This window comes from Arvicanthis niloticus, chromosome 10, assembly GCF_011762505.2.
Source record: "Arvicanthis niloticus isolate mArvNil1 chromosome 10, mArvNil1.pat.X, whole genome shotgun sequence".
Lineage (NCBI taxonomy): Eukaryota > Metazoa > Chordata > Mammalia > Rodentia > Muridae > Arvicanthis > Arvicanthis niloticus.
The window spans coordinates 70,208,429-70,213,577 of record NC_047667.1 but is presented as its reverse complement, the minus strand read 5'-3'; the positions used below and the strand labels follow the sequence as shown (position 1 = coordinate 70,213,577).

At 38.4% G+C, this 5,149-nt stretch overlaps 1 pseudogene; it reads left to right on the top strand.

The window, feature by feature from the left end:
• The first annotated feature begins 1,262 nt into the window (after nucleotides 1-1,262).
• Nucleotides 1,263-4,372, top strand: LOC117716044 (transmembrane protein 64-like; annotated as a pseudogene).
• The last annotated feature ends 777 nt before the right edge of the window (nucleotides 4,373-5,149 follow it).

Below are 5,149 nucleotides of genomic sequence, written 5' to 3'. Positions count from 1 at the left end.
CCTCAAACTGGCTGTCTGTATGCAGAAAATGAAAACAGACACATATTTGTCACCTTGCACAAAGCTCAAGTCCAAGTGGATCAAGGACCTCAATATAAAACCAGATACACTGAATCTAATAGAAGAGAAATTGGGAACGAGTCTTGAACTCATTGACACAGGGAGAAGTTTTCTAAACAGAGCTCCAGTGGCTCATGCTCTAACATCAAGAATTGGTAAATGTGACCTCATGAAACTGGAAAGCTTCTATAAGCCAAAGGACATAATGAATAGGACAAATTAGCAGCCTACAGGTTGGGAAAATATCTTCACTAACCCCAAATCCAATAGAGGGCCAATATCCAGAATATATAAAGAACTCAAGAAGAAAACAAACAACCCAATGAAAAAATGGGGTTTAGAACTAAAAAGGGAATTCACAACTGAGGAATCTTGAATGAGAAGCACTTAGAAATGTTAGAAGTCCTTAGTCATCTGTGAAATGCAAATCAACCCTGAGATTCCATCTTCCAACAACCAGAATAGTTAAGATTAAAACCTCAGGTGACAGCACATGTTGGCAAGGATTTGGGAAAAAGGAACACTCTTCCATTGCTGGTGGGATTGCAAAGTGGTACAACCACTCTGGAAGTCAATCTGGAGGTTCCTCAGAAAATTGAAAATAAATCTACCTGAATATCCAGCTATATCACATTGGGCCAACAGATGCCTCACCATGCCATAGGAGCACATATTCCACTCTGTTCATAGCAACCTTGTTTGTGACAGCCAGAAGATGGAAACAAACATCTCACAACAGGAGAATAGATAGAGAAAATGTGGTCCATTTATACAATGATATACTACTCAGCTATTAAGAATAAGGACATCCTGACTTTTGCAGACAAATGGATGGAACTAGAAAATAGCATCCTGAATGAGGTAACTCAGACCCAAAAGAACATGCATAGTATATACTCACTAATAAATGGCTATTAGCCAAAAATGTATAGAATACCCAGGATACAATCCACAGACCTCAAAAAGCTTAACAAGCTGAAGGTCCTAATCAAGAATGCCTCAATCCCACTTGTGAGGGAGAAGAAAAAAATTCACAGGAGGGGAAGGGAGGAAGGGACCTGTGTGGAAAAGGGGACTGAAAGGGGAGAGGGGGAAACATGATTAAGTATAGGGTGGAGGGAACTGGAGTGAAGCCCTGAGGGTCAGCAGAAAGAAGGGAAACAAGAAACCTCTGGAGGTAGGAGGTGGGGAGACCCTCTAGAATGCACCAGAAACCTAGGAGGTGAGAAAATCTCAGGAGTCAAAGGGAGGGACCTTAGATGAAATGTTCTACAGTGGGGAGAGTGAACGTGTAGTTTCCATATCCAACAGAATGACAGGGCATCAAATGGGGAAGGGTGTTGCCAAATGGGGTTATCAAAACCTCTGACCCAGAATTATTCTTGTCTGAAAAAACTGCAGGGACAAAAATGGAAAAGAGATTGCGGGAAAGAAGGTCCAGTGACAGGTGGGATCCATTTCAAGGAGAGGACTAAAGCCTGACACTATTACTGAGTTCTCATAAAAAGTGGTCTGTCATGACTGCCCTCCAAAAGAACAAGCAGCTGAAAGGGTCAAATGTAGATATTTACACCCAACCAATGGACAGAAGCTTGTGACCCCTGTGGTTGAATTAGGGAAAAGCTGGGAGAAGCTGAGGAGGGCAACTCTGTAAAAAGACCAGCAGTCTCAATTAAACTGGACTTTTGAGATCTCTCAGACACTTCACCACCAACCAGGCAGCATCTGATATGAGGTCCCCAACACATACTTCTGGGTCTGGGTTCAGTCAGAGAAGATGCAGCTAACTCTCAAAAGACTGGAAGCCCCATGTAGTGGTGAAGTCTGGTGGGCTAGGAGTGTGGGGGTGAGGAGGAGTTATGGGATATGGAACAGTCAGAAGGTGTACCAGGAGGGGCAGAAAATCTGGATTGTAAAAAACAATATATATATATATATATATATTACATTCTCACAACATTGCAGAATATATATTACCATATCAAGGCATCATAGTGAGAAAATACTGGACTAAAGCAAAACAGAAACCAGGTAGGCAAAATTTCAACTGTGCAACTTCATGCCTACAGCTAACTCTTTTCAGCTTTATTGACTGCAAACACATGTTATTTTCTTGGGCCTTATTTGTGGAAGTTCATTCTAACACCAATAGCAAAGTCACACATTCACTGATGCCTACAAATCCCTATTAAAATGCCTAACAATACAGATGAAGCTAGTAATAGCAATGCATTTACTTGTTTTTTATGTCTATTGTTATTTGGTGATTTTCTCTGTATGTTTTACAAATCTTTTGGTGATATTTAAGCACACTTCATTTACATAGGATGTTAAATGTGCTTGAAATATATATATTTTCCAAAGAAAGTCAGATCTTTAACAAATAATAAGGACTGGGATTTTTTTTCCTCTACTACAGATTCCTTTTTCAATTTTGGAATTTTTTATTTTCTGCATATTAGATATCTTCATGATTTCCATTATAAAGCATGTTGTTACCTCACTGTTAGTGAAGGTATATAACATACCAAAAAATTCAAAGGATTAAGTTCAGACATATAGGCAAGCTGAGTTTGTTTGTCACAATTTCATCTCACCTACTCAAAATTTCTGAGTTTGTGAAATTGAGAGAATTCTAAGAGAAAATAGGATCGTTATAGCAAGATTTAATCTTCCAACAAGCGGCTAGTCCTGAAATACTGTAACAACAGCTGTTCTCATAGAATATTAGCATTTCTGCTTATGGCATCAGCTGCTTCTCAGAAGTGTAAAGAAATGCAAACACGAGAAATGATCATTTTTAACATTAAGTTGAGTTTGAAAATCAGGGACATTCATCACTCTCTAAAATAGTGGATGCATATTTTGTTGCATAATTTATTCCTGAAGCAGTGTTTGGTGCATTCATAGACTCAGAGACCATACTCATTAGCTGTAGAAAAGTGCACCTCCATAATCTTTATTCTTCATAGTATGGATATGATCTTTGACAGGATGTGAAATAAAATACAATATGTTGCTCATCTCTAAGTCTTTTCATATTTTATTTCTGTACATTTGTACTGATATCCATGATTGACAATAAAGTTTATGAAAGATAAAATTTTCCATAATATTTTAAGTGAATAATTGTAATTTCAAATACTAAGAATAAAGGACAATTTTGCTATAGATCATTCTCAAAATAGGTAGATTTTTGTTATAGATGTTATTTTTATATTCATTCTACTGAGTATGTGTATTTTATACACATTGTCAAAAATAACTTATTTTTAACACATCAAAATATTTTAATAGAGAGAGAACTTTGGTGGGCGTTCTAAGGGATGGGACCTAGAAAGAGTAGAAGGAACATAAAGGTGTCTGGTAAGTAATGGAGTTCTATTAAGGTACCATGCTACTGCTAGGCACCTACCTGGAGTGCCAAGGTCTGCCTGCAGCCATCAACTTGCTGGTTGGAGCATTGATGGTTGTTCTGGGAGTGGCACACTGGTGGTCCTAGTGGTGCTTTGGCTGAGGTAAGAAACTGGCATTGCTGCTGCCTCTGAAACATTTGTGCTGGAGCCTAGTGCTGGTGTGCATGCTGGCCAATCTGTGCTTGCTTTCCTGACCCTGGCCTGCTGCTACCTCCAGCACCTTCTTCTTTGAGTGGAGAGCCTAGAACTGCTGTTCAGCTTCTCAGTGTCCTGCTCTTTGTCATGGGCTTCATCTTGGTCTATTTCCCCTGATGCTAGGTGTACATTGTGATTAATATGGTAGCTGGCTACCTGTATGTCTTCATGCTAGGCTTGAGGTTCCTGGTTCTGGGCTTTCTCAATGGAACCTTTATTGCTCATGTGATTTACAAGTAGCTTCCAGTATGCAAAGCAACTACAAACTGAGTTCCATCATTGACATCATAGAGGGAGGAAATGGTCTGAAGGTGGTGGCACTGGCCAAGCTGATTCCTATAGCTTTTGGGCTTCAGAACCCAGTGTTTTTGATTACTGATGTTTCTTACACAACTATCTGATGACATCTTTAAATGGACTGCTTCTGACTTAGATTCTGAGCTATTACTTGCGTAACACACTGTTCTTGGGTAACACACAGAACAGTGTTAGTGGAGATTTTGCTTTATGTTTACAAATTGTTTTAAGCACAGACCTCATGTTTTATGTAGTTCATCACACTCAAGTGGAATTGAATCCAACAATCATAGCTTGTGAGGTGGAGCAGAAAAGCTCTGGTTAAAGCCAATCAACCGAATCCCAGTGGCTCTTCTAAAACAAGATGACCCTCATTTTCTGGAGGTGAAATCAATATTGTATGATTCTTACAAACTGATTTTTGAGAGCCTAGTTTGCTGGCCAGGCCTAGAAGTCACTGACCTAGCAATAGAAACAAGTACTGTTGTTTTATGGCACAAACAAAACTCACTAGTTTTTACATCGCACAAATTTCTAAAAGCTAGAATTATTTTCTGAGTCTGTAAATGTAAATGCAGCTTTGGATATTCCTTGTTATATCTGTAATGACATACAGGTATATACTTTAGTGTTTTTGAATTATTCTATTGCTGGGACTTATGAACACAAATGTTCTTTTTCTATTTAGGATCTTTTAAAAAGACCATGAATAGCTGTGTGCATCTGTCTTAAAAGATGAGTGAAAGTATGCAGTTCTCATTGGATTATTGTTGGTTGTTCTTTGCTTAGGCAGTCTGTCCATAAAGGAGTAAACCATGTTGTTTTGTTTATTGTTCACTTCTTTGTTTTAAACATAAAAATTATCTTAACTTTTCTTGCTTGTAAGGAAATAGATATACTTCATTTGAATGTATGTTGGCAAGCATTATGTCATTTTGAGCTATTTACACCTTTGTGTACAAGATTAAATCTGCCATCTTGGGACTGAAGGGCCCTTAATGCTCCTTTCTGTTTTCACTGTGTAATATGCAAAGTAAATGGGAAATTGGTTAGCAGTTGGCTCACAAGGAGAGCCCACATTCTTCTTGGATTATATTGGTTTCACAGTTAAGACCTCAAGAAAGGGCTATATAGTGGCACACTTACCAAACCATTTCTATTTTTCATATTAATAATTCAGC